Below are 17708 nucleotides of genomic sequence, written 5' to 3'. Positions count from 1 at the left end.
GAATGGTTTTGCCTAGATTTTCTTCTAGGGTTTTTATGGTGTTAGGTCTTATGTTTAAGTCTTTAATCCATCTGGAGTTAATTTTAGTGTAAGGTGTCAGGAAGGGGTCCTTATTTGTAGTTTGACTACTGGAATAAGAATAATTCTGTTTCTTTCTGATTTATTGACTCATTTGCAAATTGGAGGTGTAATAGTCACTTATGTTACAAATTAAATATTACATGGTTAAACATTTTTTATTATTTGGGAGCAACTTTAGATGTACAGAACATTTGCAAAGGTAGCACAAAGAGTTCTTTTGTACCCTTCCCTCCAGTTCTTCTGATGTTACCATCTTACTGATGCAAACTAAGAAATTTAAACTGCTAAGAGAATCAACCAAACTACAGACTTTATCAGATTAAACTAATATTTCCAAAAATTTCCTTTTTTGTTCCAGAATTCAATCCAGGACACCACATTCCATTTAGATGTCATGTCTCCTTTGTCTTTTCTAATCTGTGACAATATCTCCTTAACTTGACACTTTCAGAGAGTACTGGTCAGTAATTTGCTAGAATGTCCCTCAATTTGGGTTTATCTGATGTTTGCTCATGATTAGACAGCAGTTATGAATGAAGAATAACAAAGAGGGAAATGCATTTCTTGCCACATTGTATTAGGAGAAAGGTAATATCCATATGACATCACTGGTGGTCTCACCTTTAAACTCTTGGTTAATATAATTTCTGCCAAGTATCCCCACTCCAAAGTTGCCATTTTCCCCTTCCCTTTATTCTTTGGAAGCAGGTTTCTATGTGTGATAAATGGATGATAGGTTTTAGCAGCTTCTTTGAGACATAATTCATGTACCATGAAATTTATCCATTTAAAGTAAATTCAGTGGTTATTGGTATATTCACAGTTATCCAACCATCACCACAATCTAATTTTATAACATTTTTGTTTCCCCAAAAAGAAACCCTATGCCCATTAATGGCCACCCCTAATTTTTTTACTCCCTTGACCTACTGCTGCAGGCAACTATTAATCTACCTTCTGTTTTCTCTTGATTTACCTATTCTGGGCATTTCATATAAATAAATTCATTTATTTGGAGCCTTTGTGACTGTCTTCCTTCACTTAGCATAATGCTCTCAAGGTTCCTCCCTGTTGTAGCAGGTATTAGTACTTAAATTCTTTTTTTTTCTTTATAATTTGGTTTAAAAATAACATTTACCAATTTAGTCATTTTAAGTGTACAGTTCATTATTATTTTGGTTGCTGAATAATACTGAACTTACATTTATCTCATTGTGTGGACATATCATGTACTATTTAGGCATGGTCAATTGATAGATATTTGGGTTTATTTTCCCACCTTTTGGCTATTATGAATAACACTGGTGTTAGCAATTGTGCATAAGTTTTTGTGTGAACGTATTTTTGAACTCTCCTTGGTGTATGCTTAGGAATAGAATTACTGGGTCATATGGTAACTCTGTTTAACTTTTTTCAAAGGAACTGCATCATTTTAAGTTCCCACTAGCACTGCATGAAGGTTCCTGATGCTCTATATCCTAACTCACACTTATTATTATTTGTCGTTTTTATTATAGCCATCATAGTTAGTGTGCAGTGGTATCTCAATTAAATTTTAATTTGCATTTCCCTAATGATTATTGACATGAGCATCTTTTTATGTGCTGCTGGCCATTTATATGTTTTCCCTGGATAAATGTCTATTCAAATTATTTGCTCATTTTTAATTGGGATAATTGTTTTTAAATTATTTTTTAGTTCTAAGGGTTATCTGTGTATTCTTCATACATTCCCTAAAATCTAGCTAATGTTCAATTATTTGGAAGTTCGGACTCCTCCTTACAATATTCTTACCCTGTGTGAATATAAATGTCAGTTAAGTTTAAATTCCCACCATCAGAAAGAACAAGCTTATCTTTTATTTTTTTATTTCATAATTTACTCCATAAAAGAAACCACTTCTTTATAGATAGAGAGATGATTTAAACATTTAACCAATATTTTGCATTTGCCATGTTGCCTATTCCAGGGTGAGGTTGTTTCTGATTTTATAATATTTCTGCTAGAAAATGCAAACTGCTGAGGAGGCAATGACATAGCGGTGTAATATGTAACTGTACTCCTCTGAGTATTGCTGATTAAGGAAAGAGCATGGTTTGGTGGAGAGAATACTAAACCTGACTTCAGAGATCATTGCTATGTGCAAAATTAAGAAAACAGTTGGATTATCTGAGCATGATTTTGTAACTGTAAATAGTAATGTATAAGCCACAAATTGCCATTAAAATGTAAGGAATTTGTGATTACTGATTTAAAAGTATTATTATTTCATTAGTCAAGTTTCTACTGTCCCCAGGTACTAAAATGTATCTTAACATTAAAATAACCCCTCTGTTTTTGCTTTTGTTTTGTTTTGTTTTATGCTTTCCCATGCCCTGTATGTTGATAATCCATTTTCCTTAAAATGAAAAGTAGTAGGGCTTTTATGATAATCTATGTTGGAGAACATTATCTTCCTTCACTTATATGCTATGTTTGAGTGATGCCAAATCAGTATTTTAGACTGTAAATAACTGATGTTTAGGTGATGAGTGTCAGTTGTAGTTGATTTTTCTTTTACCTTGTCCATGACAGTCAAGGTCACAGAACTGTTTAGTTATAATTCTATCGTACAATTTTCATACACTTTCTATTATTTACTAATAAAGTTTAATTTTGGACAACTAGACATCTAAGATTAATAAAGATTAAAACTTTGAATCTATTGTTTGTATTGATATATATATAAATAATAGTTATAAGAGAAATTTCATAAATATTCATAAACTAATACTTTAAAAAGAGATTGCTGACTGCAAGTATTTGGCTATATTTCTGGAATTTCTATTCTGTTCCACTAGTCTATATGCTGTTTTTATACCAGTATCATGCTGCTTTGGTTACTGTAACTTTGTAATATAATTTGACTTCAGGTACTGTGATTCCTCCAGCTTTGTTCTTTCTGCTTATTCTTGCTTTGGATATGTGAGCTCTTTTTTGATTCTGTATGAATTTTAGGATTACTTTTTCTAGCTTTGTGAAGAAGGATAGTGGCATTTTGATGGGAATTGCATTTAATTTGTAGATTGCTTTTGGCAGCATGGTCATTTTTACAATGTTAATTCTACCAATTCATAAACATGGAATGTGTTTCCATTTGTTGTCATCTATGATTTCATTCAGCAGTGTTTTTAGTTTTCCTTGTAGAGGTCTTTTACCTCCTTGGTTAAGTATATTCCTAAGGTTTATTTATTTATTTATTTATTTATTATTTCTTGCCACTATTGTAAAAGGAGTTGAGTTCTTGATTTGATTCTCAGGTCGGTTGCTGTTGGTTTAGAGCAGGTCTGCTAGGACCTAGTACTAGTTTAATATTGGCTGTGGGTTTGTCATAGATGGCTTTGGTTCTCTTAAGGTTTGTCCCTTCTATGCCAATTTTGCTGAGGGTTTTAATCCTAAAGGGAAGCTGAATTTTGTCAAATGCTTTCTCTGCATCTTTTGAGACATAATGTGATTTTTGTTTTTCATTCTGCTTATGTGGTGTATTACATTTATTGACTTGTGGATGTTAAGCCATCCCTGCATGCCTGGTATGAAACCCACTTGATTATGGTGGGTTATCTTTTTGATATGCTGTTGGATTTGATTAGCTAGTATTTTGTTGAGGATTTTTGCATATAAGTTCATCAGGTATATTAGTCGTGTAGTTTCCTTTTTTGGTTATGTTCTGATCTTCAAAAAAGTAAAACAAAAACATAAACTGGGGAAAAGAACCCCTATTCACCAAGTGGTGCTGGGATAACTGGCAAGCCACATGTAGATGAATGAAAGTAGGTCCTCAATTCTCACCTTATATAAAAATCAATTCAAGATGGATCAAAGACTTAAATGTAAGACCTGAAACTATAACAATTCTAGAAGATAACATTAGAAAAACTCTTATAGGCATTGGCTTAGGTTGCCTTCATGACCAATAACCCAAAAGCAAACGTAACAAAAACAAAGATAAATATATGGGACTTGGTTAAACTAAAAAGCTTCTGGACAGAAAAAGAAACAATCAGCAAAGGAAAGAGGCAATCCACAGAGTGGGAGACAATCTTCACAATCTACACATCTAACAAAGGACTAATACACAGAATGTACAAGAAACTCAAACAAATTAGCAAGAAAAAAGAACAAACAGTCCCATCAAAAAGTGGGCTAAGGGCCTGAATAGACAATTCTCAAAAAAAGATATGCAAATGGACAAAAAATATGAAAAAAATGCTCAATGTCACTAATTATCAGGCAAAGGCAAATCAAAACCACAATCTGAAACCACCTTGTTCTAGCAAGCATGCCCATAATGAAAAAGTCAAAAACTAATAGATGTTGGCATGGATATGGTGAAAAGGAACACTTTTACACTGTTAATGGGAATGTAAATTAGTAGAACCACTTTGAGAAACAGTATGGAGATTCCTTAAAGTACTGAAAGTAGATCTACCATTAGATCCAGCAATCAATCCCACTACTGGGTATCTATCCAGAGGAAAAGCAGTCATTATATGAAAAAGATACTTGCACATGCATGTTTATAGCAGCACAATTCACAATTGCAAAAATATGGAACCAGCCCAAATGCCCACCAAACAATGAGTGGATAAATAAAATGTTTATTTTATTTATAAAATACACACACACACACACACACACACACACACACACACATATATGTACATACCATTTATATATGTACATACATATATATGTACATACCATTGTTTTATATATATGTGAACATATATATATGTACATACCATGGGTTGCTACTCAGGCATAAAAAGTAAAAAGGAACAAAATAATGACGTTTGCAGCAACCTGGCTGGAATTGGAGACCATTATTCTAAGTGAAGTAACTCAGCAATGGAAAATCAAACCTCATATGTTCTCACTCATAAATGGGAGCTAAGCTATGAGGACACAAAGACATAAGAATGATATAATAGACTTTGGAGATTTGGGGGAAAGGGTAGGAGAGGGATAAAAAATGAAAGACTACACATGGGGTACAGTGTGCACTGCTTAGGTGATAGGTGCACCAAAATCTCAGAAATCACAACTAAATAACTTATTCATGTAAAAACAATTTTAAAAATGTAATTACTATATAAAATGAGGAGGAAACAATAAAAAAAAGATGAATGTGATTTAGGACTTTAGATGAATACTCTTTTTTTATAGGTTAATTAGCTTGATTTAATAATTTCACAAAACATACATGTATCAAAACCACGCTGTACACTGTAAAAATGCACAATTTTAATTTATCTATTATACCTTAATAAAGCTTGGGGCATGGAGGGGGAGTAAAGACTTCTGAGTCTAATCAAAACATTGAATATTCTTTTTTTTTTTTTTTGTGATGGAGTTTCCCTCTTGTTGCCCAGGCTGAAGTGCAATGGCACCATCTTGACTCACTGTAACCTTCACTTCCCATGTTCAAGCAATTCTCCTGCCTCAGCTTCCCGAGTAGCTAGGATTACAGGCATGTGCCACCATGCCTGGCTAATTTTATATGTTTTGTAGAGACAAAGTTCATCTATGTTGGTCAGGCTGGTCTCAAACTCCCGACCTCAGGTGATTCGCCCGCCTTGGCCTACCAAAGTGCTGGGATTACAGGTGTGAGCCACCATGCCATGTCTGAATATTACTTTTTTAAAATATCAAAAGGTGGCTATGATTATATTTATTTCACTTAGTCTTTGTCATATATTTCTACTTTGCAAAGGTTGTATTATGTGAAAAGCCAGAGAAATATTTCTGAGTTATTTATAGAACAAAGCATGTACCTGCCTTGGAAACTATAAGATGAATACTCTTGAATTGAATTAAAATTGATTTCCACAAAAGACCAATATAAATATTTGAAATTTTTTTAAAAAGTTAATTATAGAGAGTCATTTTAATATATTTATTAATACATATTTGTTTACATTTACATATAAAATTATGGCTGAGGTTTTTCAGATAATAAGATTTCATAGTTTTTTCATAATTACTGTGGTAGCAAAATTTGTAAATATTATAGGCAATTTGGAGCAATCTTTCTTTGTCCATATGGCTCAAATTTTTAAGTATAATTAAAAAGATGCCTGACATAAATATATAACAGTGTATATACCCCAGAAACATTAGTGATTAATGATAAAGATAATCATGTAGGAAAAAGATCAGGAAGGCTTCATCTATTATGTAAAAATGTTCACATATTTTTGTATATCATAAGAAGCACATTTACAATGAAGAATAATTTTCCCTTTAATAATAAGTGTTCATAATAATGTAACAGGATGACATAATTGTTCATCACAATTAGAAGCTATCTGTAAGGCCTGAAGGCATATGCAATCTATGAGTCAGTATATTATTTTTAATAATCAATGAAATTTCAGTTACTTGTGATAGTAAAGATAATATTATTTTTCTCTAATATATAACCTTGAATAATAATAGAAAGATTGATGAAATGGTCAGTAATGTTAAACTTAGAAGAGACATTTATTACTAGAAAAGAACATCCTGTAGTTCTCGAAACTCATTTTTTCTGTCAACACAGCAAAAATTGAAAATATGTAGAAAGCCTATTATCCCATTAAATGTAGAGCTGAAAGTGTCTTCAGCCTACCTACTGAATTAGCAAATACAAAATTGAATACTTTGATTTATATCACCCTGCCAAAGATACAGCCAAGAGAATTTGGGTAGTTTTATTAAAGCTGGGTTGGACGGTGAGTCTGAGTGTTAATTTTTTATGTAGTAGAACACAAGGTCAAAGCTTGCCTTCTGGGGCTGCCTTTCCTTGTACTATAATAGATTATCAGATTGAAAGTAATATCAGAATACAGAACAGAGTATAAAGATTAAGTGCCAGCTATTTATATCAGCAGGGAGCATGAAATATTTTGATTGTTGCTATTATTATATAACCTAACAATAACACTCCCAAACACCCAAGCTGTAAGAAAAAATAAATTATCTGGTTTAGCTGTCAACTGGATGGTGGAGGAGAGTGAAATTCACTGATTGAATGATACAAAAGGCATTATATTTAACATAGAAAGTTATAAATTTCTTACAATCTTATTTATAAGCATCTGCATTATGGTTAAAAATGAAGGCTTTCATGAAAATAAGCCAGAGGACTGCAGAGATACAACTTAATGTTGTTAATTTTTTGAACTTTACAAACTCAATGCTGTCATCCTATTGTTCAGTTAATATCCCTGAATCCTAATTTGCTTCAGATTCTAAAACAAAAAAATTCAGATTATTTTATATTACACTATTTACTTAATAATGCCTTTTTTTAAAAAAAAAAAAGAAAAAAAGAAAGAAAAGTAAGGCCTATATTTCTAGTTATAACCCTTATCATAAATCACAGAAAAGGAGTTAGGAAGAAACTATTGAAACTTGCTCCTTAGTTGTAAGGACAACAACATGATGATTCCTTGTTTTCTCTTCCCCTTTCTCCAGGTTCCCCTAAACAAATTAAAGAGTCAGTTTTCAATATCTAGGCCTGCCTGTACAATATGGAAACCACTAGCTACATATATGAACTAAATCCTTATTACGTGGCTAGCTCAAATTTATATATCTTATGAGTATAAAATACATAGGGAATTTTAAAGACTTAGTACTAAAAAAGAATGCAAAGTATATTAATTTTATATTGATTACATGTTGAAATGATTATATTTTTGATACAGCATGTTAAAGTTTAATATTAAAATTAATTTCATCTGTTTCCTTTTACTATTTAAAACGTGGCTACAACAGAATTTTATATTACATATATGACTTTAATCTGTGTATTTTTAGTGGAAAATACAGTTGTAGCATTTAAAATAGCTGTTACAAATGAAACAAAAGTGTTATCATATGTTGCCTGTTATTCACTAATAATATTTACTAGACTGTTTAGTTACCATCATAACTTGGGTGTTTACAAAATAGTACACATCGGTATCTTTTTCCTATACGTTTAGCCTACATTTATCTAATGTAGTATTTCTCATCCTTGACACAATTAATATTGTGGACTGAGTAATCGTTTGTTGTGGGGAGCTGTCCTGTACATTTTAGAATATTAAGTATCATTACTGGCTTATATCATCTATCAAGTGATTCCAGTAGCACCTCCCTGTCCTGAGTTGTGACAATCAAAAATGTATCCAGACATTACGACATTTCCCCTTGGAGCCAAATTTGCCTTCCATTGAGAATACTGATAAAATGCGCTTACTGTGTTTAAGTTAATACAAGAGAGTAATCAAGTTTTCTGATATTTAGTTACAAGATGTTAAGTATTTCAGTGTTTTAATATGTCAAGTTATTTATATATGCAGAAAAATAGCAGAAAAAATAATATTTTCAAATAGTTGGTATTTATAAATGGCATTTAAATCCTCATTATGAAAAACAGTATTACTGTTGTTAAATAATTCTTCCATTAGCAATTGTGAGCCTTTACTCTGTGTCAGGTATTGTGGTAGAAGCTCGGCTTCAGAAATATGTATACTGCCATCTGACTCTGGGAAATATTTAGATTCATAAATACATAATTTTAATATAATATAGTAAGTGAAGATAGAGGTATGGAAAGGGTTCTTTCGTTTTTCTTCTCTCCAGAGGAGAAAAAAAAAGGATATTCTAACTCTTATAAGAGACCTAACATTTTTGTCTTTGAATCCTTAATATTGGCAAACTAATAATGTGTACACAGCACTGACAACAATATTTTATCTTTTGATTGATACCCTACAATGGTGTGATTGAATTGCCTTCCAATTAATTTCAAATTCCATATATCAGGAAAAAGTGAGTATATACCAGATGGCGCCTTGCTCTGTTGCCCAGCAGTGCAGTGGCACAATCATGGCTCACTACAGCCTAGAACTGCTGGGCTCAAGTGATCCTCCTGCCTAAGCCTTCCCAGAAGCTGTGACTATAGGTGTGTGCCACCACTCCTGGACTTGGATAATGTTTTATTAGAATCATATAGCATAATTATCTCTTTGGTTAACCCCTTAGCATCAGTAGCATCTTTGTGAAGTGAGAGCACATTATCAGATTGTAAGAAATGACAGGACTGTATTCTTGGGAAAGTTTTGTTCAGTATCTTGAGAATTAGCAATTATTTTGTCTAGAATAACTTGAATGTAAACTCACTAGAATATAGGCTCTCTGATGGCAGCAGTCTTGTCTGAGATGCTCACCTGTGTTTCTGTAGTTTCTTCAGCAATATCTAGCACATAGAAGATTTTTAATAAATTATTCATTTAGTAAATTTCTACCTAATGTAGCAATCATTTGTCTCTTCCCTTAGTAAAGTCTAATTGTTCTAGGTATCTTACAAATATATACAAGACTTGGACATAATGACTAAGCTAGAATTTTTAGGCTAATTAGCTCCTGGAAAACTCAAATTAGTAATTATATATATTTTTATTATATATCTATATGTGTTATTATATATTTATATCTCTATCTATTAGATTCCGGTGAGCTTGAGAAAGTTGTTTGTATTCTAAATTCCGTATTCGAAGTAGTTTCAATCTGGCCCGAAAAGAAAGGCTGAATTAGTCTCAGTATAGATACAACAAAACCCTTATTGCCAAGGAGAGGCATATACCATGCAAATTCTGATCTGAAGGAATTTCAGTTGTTTCAAAAGCCATGATATTTCGGTTCCTCTGGATTCTGGCATTACATAAATAGGAAGAGAGGCAAGAATAAGCAGGATGCTAAAAACAGTTTTAAGGATGGCAATTTGAAATCATGTATTCCAGCTCAACTTTCCAGAAAGTGACACCTGCAGCTCTGTGGTAGTGTTTTCCTGCACAAGTTAATTTGTACCTGCTCCAAATGGCCAGATGCACCTTTACCCTGAATGTGGGTATATGCCCCCATTTACCAAGCATTTTCAAATATGACCTTTAAAGCACAGTTTCTATCCAATCTGATGAATTCTAGTCTGTGAGCACAGGACCCATGTTAATTGAACTTTTAATATTACAATAGAATGACATTTTTTTTTAAAGTATAGTTATGGTAGTATCATAATACCAGAAATCTAGGTGTGCATGAATTATTTAACTCACTTTTGACCTCTTCTGGTTTACTCCTATGTCTGAAAAAAAGCAAACAAGGCATGAAGGTTTATTTCTGGCATTATACGTGGGTGAAAAGCACCCACTATCAACTCTGAGCTGAAATCATTGCCACAGACTTAAATAAGTCATTAGGCCTGGGAAACACAATGGCCTTCTTAGAGGCGTATACCTATAAACGCAGGGATATTTACACTTGCATGTTCATTTACCACATAATATATTTATCCATGATCTCTTCTCTCATGGTATTTTTTTATTTTTCTTCTTGGGCAGAGCCAAGTTTTGTGAGTTTATTTTGTCATTTTCTGCATGTATCCCCACTACTGCTTTTTTCCCCCTTCAGATCCTCATGCAGCTAAACTGAGAACATAATAATGTATCTCTTCTTTCTCACTCCCTTCTGTTCTCACTATCAAAAATATTCCTAAACCATCTACCTCTCTATCATTTTAACCACTTTTACCTATATCATTTATGAAAATAACAGGAATTATGCCACAAAAATTTATATATATAAATGTTTATATATACACACATATATAAATACACATTTATATAAATTTATATGTATGTATACATACATATATATATATATATATATATATATATATATGTCCTTTAAATTGCTAATATTCTCACATCAGCCACTTTACTAAATAACATGATCTTACTTGGACCCAACAAGTAATTAATTCTGGTATGATATTTTGAACATCTATAATTCTATAATAATAATAACACTAAGAACAAAAATAACAGCAATAACATAATAGTTTTTACAAATAAAACTGATATTCAAGGCAGACAGAAAACAATTTTGTAAGCAGAGTAAAGCAGTATAATCCTTCTACTTGTACAGAAGCAGAAAAAAGTTTTCCTGATACATAAACCTAATTAATTGTTTATAATGGATGCTGCTAGATAGAACAATAGTCAATACATTCTTAGTACTTCTGATACTAAGAACTTGTCCAAAAGAGATAGGAAGGATCCTTGTCCTGAAAGAGAAATGAGAACATCAGAGTCAAATTAGTAGAAAGGTAAAGACACTAATTATCTTTGGAGTAGATCAACTAATTATATGATTTATAATAATAAAACTTAAAATATAATTTGTATTTCCTACATTTCTACAGGTTTTTTCCTGCACATAGCTTTACATCACATATTCGGTGCTATTTTTCCTCCTTGAATTTATTGTGATGAAGCTGTCAAATTTATGTCAGAAATAGGTATTTACAATGAACAAAATCTCCAGTATGAATCTGGATGCAGGATGAAGTTAGGTACCTCTAGGAAACAAAATGCTGCATTCTGTATTGACGATCTTGAAAGATCTATGTATTTATAATGAACCTGTCACCAACAGAACTTAAGCCAGATGTCAGAAAGAGTTTAGACACCATGGTTCTCTATATAATACACAGAATGGAAATGGCATGAAAAGTGACATTAAACTTTTGTGCCCTGTCTCACTACCATGCATGCCCAGGAGATCTTGTTCTAAGAGAAAGAAAGAAATAAGATATTTGGTCCTTGGAACATTTACTGAAATGACAACTAGAGGCACAATTAATGACAACTGTGAGTTTTGGTGCAGATCTTAGGGAATCCCAAGCTGGGAATCTGACAGCCAAATGACTATAGTTAACTATGAAAAGATCAACCAGAAAAAATAAGGCACATACTTAAGGAGACTTGTTAAGCTTTTCTTGTGATATATTTGGCGATCTATTTTCATATGAACTGAAACAGATCTAACTTTGAAAAGGAAGAAAGAGTTGAGTAAAATATGAGTGACCATATTTTGTCTATTCCAAATCATCAAATAATACGGCATGACTGTTATTCCCAGAATTGTCTTTCGAATTGCATTAAAGCAGTTTAAAAAGGAAAGAGGAGGAGAAAGAGAGCAATTGGAATGCATGCTACCTAATAAATCACACTCTGAGAATTACAGGGTCCCTCGTAAAATTCTCAAGAAGTGAAATAGAGCAAGTATACTGCATTCCTCCCTGAGTTGCATTTCCAGAAGTATGTTTTATTGTCCTAACAGCTTTATACAAGAGATTTGGCTTGTCGATATCTTGTATTAAGTCTCTATTTTTAGTTGTGTATTTATGTATTTATTTTGATTGTATATATTTTATTGTATATATTTGTTCACCATGATGTTTAGGTATACATCTGCACAGTAAAAATGTCACTACAGTCAAACAAAAATATTAACCTACCCATCACATACCATAGCTACCATTTTTAAATAGTAGGAGCTCTTAAAATCTATTATCTGAGTAAAAGTTTTCTATACTATGCAATAATATTAACTGTAGACCTCACAGTGAAGTCTACAGTTAGACCTCATTATTAAAACTCTAGACCTGTTCATCCTACATAGCTGCAAATTTTTACTCTGTGACCAATTTCTCCTCATTTTCTCCCACTCCTTACCCCTGGTAACCACTGTTCTACTCTTTATGTCTATGTATTTAACTTAGTTTTAGATATCATGTATAATTGAGATCATGCAGTATTTTTCTTTCTATGTTTGGCTTATTTCTCTTAGGATAATGTCCTCTAGACTCATCTCTGTTTTCACCAATAGTAATATATCCTTTCCTAAGGCTGAAAAATATTATGGGATATCATGAAGTCTTAAATTATTAATAACACAAAAATATGGTTTATGTTGGCAATAGCTGGCAGGAAACTCCCCGCTTTTGAATTTAATATAATTTAAGGCTGAATAATATCATGGGATATCATGAAGCCTCAAATTACTAATAGCACAAAAATATGGTTTATGTTGGCAATAGCTGGCAGAAACTTCCTGGTTTTGAATTTGATATAGGCAAATATGCACTAATTGGAAACTGTAATCTTTAATAGCGACAAATCATACTCTTTCAAAGTTTACATTTTATCATCAAACACATTATTTTAGCTGCTTATAAGAACTGCTGTGAGCTGTGATTAATTCTCTTTTAATGTTTAAATGTTCTGTATTTATTATTATTTTTTTGCTAATTGGCTCTGAGCCTCTGGGTACAATTTGAAGAATTAGAAACTACTTACATTTCTACGATAATGTAATGAGCCACTTAAACTTTAAGGTAACCTACATTATATTAGCAGACAGTATTTTTACATCGGTGGCTGTGACAAACAAGTGACTGTAATTCAATTAGTTTGAATTTGCATTTGCCAGCATAACAACCTTTATTGTAATATTATCTTCTCGTCTGAATAGCTAGATACAAGTGTCCCAATAAATTTCTATGCACATTTTTTTAATGTAAGGTAATCATTTTATTTTGTTCTCACTCACAATTTTTCATAGTAAAACATGATTGCTTCGGAGAAAGATGCATTTTTTGTGCATTGATGAGCTGAAGTAAAACTATCATTATGTCATTGATTAGGAATTTAGGTAGCAATATTCTCTTCCAACTGGGTGCATAATTGTGGGAAACTGTGTTTCAGATCTATCTCTGTGTACACAAAGGAATGGAAAGTACTTTGGCAAGATCATTGCTGCTGATTACATGAGCTAACACTACTAGGGACACATACGAGATATGACCAGATCAATCAATTTGTGTTTCAATGTAACAATGAGCATTGTACTTGTGTAGTCTATTCTGCAGTCCTGGTGAAAGTAAACAAATGTGTTTTGGTGGTAAAAAGCAACTATGTATTTTAAGTCAATTTTTCCTTTTAGCCCCAATAACAGATTGGCAAGATCACTACATCAGCCTTTCAGAAATGTTAATGTGCCTGGGGCTGGGAACCTAGAAATATGCATTTAATTCTAGCTCCTTTTCTGTCATTTACTATAAAAGAATTCCTACAGATTGTATATGGCTAAATTGCTCTCCTATCAGATGGAGAAGATCAATCCACACCCTGATTCATTGTCTGGATTGTTGTGAGGCTCAGGTGGAAGGTATCAGACTCATTATAAAAGTTGAAATCCCTATGAAAAATGGCTGTATTTCTCAGGTGACTCTGCTGTAAGGTTATTCAGGCTGTTGCTAACTCTTTTGGTTTTTTGATTTTTCAGTTCGTTTTACACATGGGCACACCATAGGAGTTTGGGAGATTGTTCATTAACACAAAAACCAGTACTAGGCTTTAACTTTCTCAGAATACAACTATGCCCTCTGAAAATCATCTGCATACATCCACCTTGAGGCCCTATACAAGTATTAATAGTACCCCAGGAGGTGCTTCTCTGGGGAGCTAGCATAGCTTGATGGACTAGGCAGAATATTTAAATATTAAATCCTAAGCATTAGAATGTGCACGTGTGCCCTTATGTATGGTATTTAACCTTGTTGAGTCATCTGGAAGATGAGCATGCAGAATGTCATTAATTAAGGCACTTAAAAATAGCGTTGTATGCAACATATCACCAGGTAACAATGTTGATATGGTTTGGCTCTGTGTCCCCTTGTAGCTCTTATAATTCCCATGTGTTGTGGGATGGGCCTGGTGAAAGAAGATTGAATCGTGGGGGCAGGTCTTTCCTGTGCTGTTCTGTAGATAGTGAATTGGTCTCACAAGATCTGATGGTTTTAAAAACGGGAGTTTCTCTGCACAAGCTCTCACTTTGCTTGTTGCCATCCATGTAAGATGTGACTTGCTCCTCCTTGTCTTCCACCATGATTGTGAGGCCTCCCCAGCCATGTGGAACTGTAAATCTAATAAACCTCTTTCCACTGTAAATTACCTAGTCTCAGGTATGTCTTTATCAGCAGCATAAAAACATACTAATACAGTAAATTGGTACTAGTAGAGTGGGGTATTACTGAAAAGATACCCGAAAATATGGAAGCAACTTTGGAACTGGGTAACAGGAAGAGGCTGGAACATTTCAAAGGGCTCAGAAGAAGACAGAAAAATGTGGGAAAGTTTGAAACTTCCTAGAGATTTGTTGAATGGCTTTGACAAAAATGCTGACAGTGATATGAACAATAAGGTCCAGGCTAAGGTGGTCTCAGATGGAGATGAAGAACTTGTTGGGAACTGGAGCAAAGGTGACTCTTGTGTTTTAGCAGAGAGATTGGTGGCATTTTTCTCCTGCCCTAGAGATCTGAAGAACTTTGAACTTTAGAGAGATGATTTAGCGTATCTGATGTAAGAGATTTCTAAACAGCAAAGCATTCAAGAGGTGACTTGGGTGCCATTAAAGGAATTCAGTTTCAAAAGAGAAACAGCATAAATGTTTGGGAAATTTGTAGGCTGACAATGCAGTAGAAAAGAAAATCCCATTTTCTGAGTTGAAATTAAAGCTGGTTACAGAAATTTACATAAGTAATGGGGAGCCCAAATGCTCATCACAAAGACAATGGCAAAAATGTCTCCAGGGCATGTCAAAGATCTTTGTGGCAGCCTCTCTCATCATGGGCCCAGAGGCCTAGGAGCAAAATGTGGTTTTGTGGGCAGGGGCCCAGGTTCACCATGCTGTGTGCAGCCTAGGGACTTGGTACCCTGCACCTCAGCTGCTCTAGCTGTGGCTGAAAGAGGCCAACTTCGAGCTTGGGCGGTTGCTTCAGAGAGTGCAAGCCCCAAGCCTTGGCAGCTTCCAAGTCATGTTTAGCCTGCGAGTGCACCGAAGTCAAGAATTGAGGTTTGGGAACTTCCATGTGGATTTCAGATATATGGAAATGCCTGGATGCCCAGGCAGAAGTTTGCTGTAGGGAGAGGATCCCCATGGAGAACCTCTGCTAGGGCAGTGCAGAAGAAAAACGCAGGGTCAGAGCCCCCACACAGAGTCCATATTGGGACACTGCCTAGTGGAGCTGTGAGAAGAGGGTCACTGTCTCCAGATCCCAGGATGGTAGATCCACTGACAGCTTGCACTGTGTTCCTGGAAAAGCCACAGACACTCAGCAGTAGCCTGTGAAGGCAGCCAGGAGGGAGGCTGCACCCTTCATAGCCACAAGGGTGGAGCTGCCCAAAGCTATAAGAACATTACCTCTTGCATCAGCCTGACCTGGAGGTGAGACATGGAGTCAAAGGAGATCATTTTGGAGCTTTAAAATTTGACTGCCCTGCTGGATTTTGGACTTGCATGGGTCCTGAAGCCCCTTTGTTTTGGCCAGTTTCTCCCATTTGCAGTGGTTGTACTTATCCAAAACCTGTACTCCAGTTGTATCTAGGAAGTTACTAACTTGCTTTTGATTTTACAGGCCAATAGGTGGAAAGGACTTGCCCTGTTTTGGATCAGACTTTGGACTGTGGACTTTTGAGTTAATGCTGAAATGAGTTGAGACTTTGGGGAACTATTGAGAAGGCATAATTGGTTTTGAAATGTGATGATGTGAGATTTTCAAGGAGCCCAGGGTGGAATTATATAGTTTGACTCTGTGTCTGCACCCAAATCTCATCTTGTAGCTCCCATAATTCCCACATGTTGTGGGAGGGACCCAGTGGGAGATGATTGAATTATGCTGTTCTCATGGCAGTGAATGGGTCTCAAGGGATCTGTTGGTTTTAAAAATGGAAATTTCTCTGCACAAGCTCTCTCATTTCCTGCTGCCATCCACATAAGATGTGACTTGCTCCTCCTTGTCTTCCACCATGATTGTGAGGCCTCCCAAGCTACATGGAACTGTAAGTCCAATAAACCTCTTTCTTATGTAGATTGCTCAGTCTTGGGTATGTCTTTATTAGCATCATGAAAACAGACTAATACAGATGCAGATGTAAGAATTGTAGAAGATGCATTTATCAATTTGCATATCTATTATTAAGCAGCATATGTGATAATTCAGAAGAGACAGGTGCTGGATGACAAATGGAACATATGAAACAAGCATTAGAGGAACTAATTTTTATAGATAATTGGAATAAATTTCCTAAACTTTTTCTTTCTGTTCCTTATGATAATCTCTTCTTTTATTTTCCAACAAGCCTGCTGTGTATTTCTTAAATTTGTCTACCTCATTATTGAGTGATAGTTTAAAACTGAGATAAAGCTTAAGAATATGAAAACATCTTTATAAAACATACTTGAGAGCCCGTTATTTCATGTCGAATATTGTATGATTTTTCTAAATATAAGCAAATAATGTATTTTTTTTCAAAATCAGAATTATGTAAAATAAACATGTATTTTCTAAGTATCTATTTAAAACACAGCTAAATATATGCATATTACTTATACTAAAAGATCATAAATACAGATCATCACATTGTGTAAGACTACAATAGAGTCCAGTGAGATAATTTATTTTTACTGCAATGATAATATTTAACAAATTCTAAAGTTTCATTTTAGTAAGAACTTCAAAGCAAAATGAATAAGCTCTAGAGATCAGCTGTACATTGTATTTATAGTCAACAATACCATGTTGGACACATAAAATTTAAGAGGGTAGATCTCATGTTAAGTGTTCTGACTACAATAAAGTACAATTTTCTTAAAAGTTGTCATAAAAAGTTATAGCATTGGAATTCTAATGTAATAAACAGGGCAGGTCACGT

Source organism: Cebus imitator, unplaced genomic scaffold, assembly GCF_001604975.1.
Source record: "Cebus imitator isolate Cc_AM_T3 unplaced genomic scaffold, Cebus_imitator-1.0 Scaffold569, whole genome shotgun sequence".
Classification (NCBI taxonomy): domain Eukaryota; kingdom Metazoa; phylum Chordata; class Mammalia; order Primates; family Cebidae; genus Cebus; species Cebus imitator.
Note: the sequence above shows the minus strand (reverse complement) of the source record.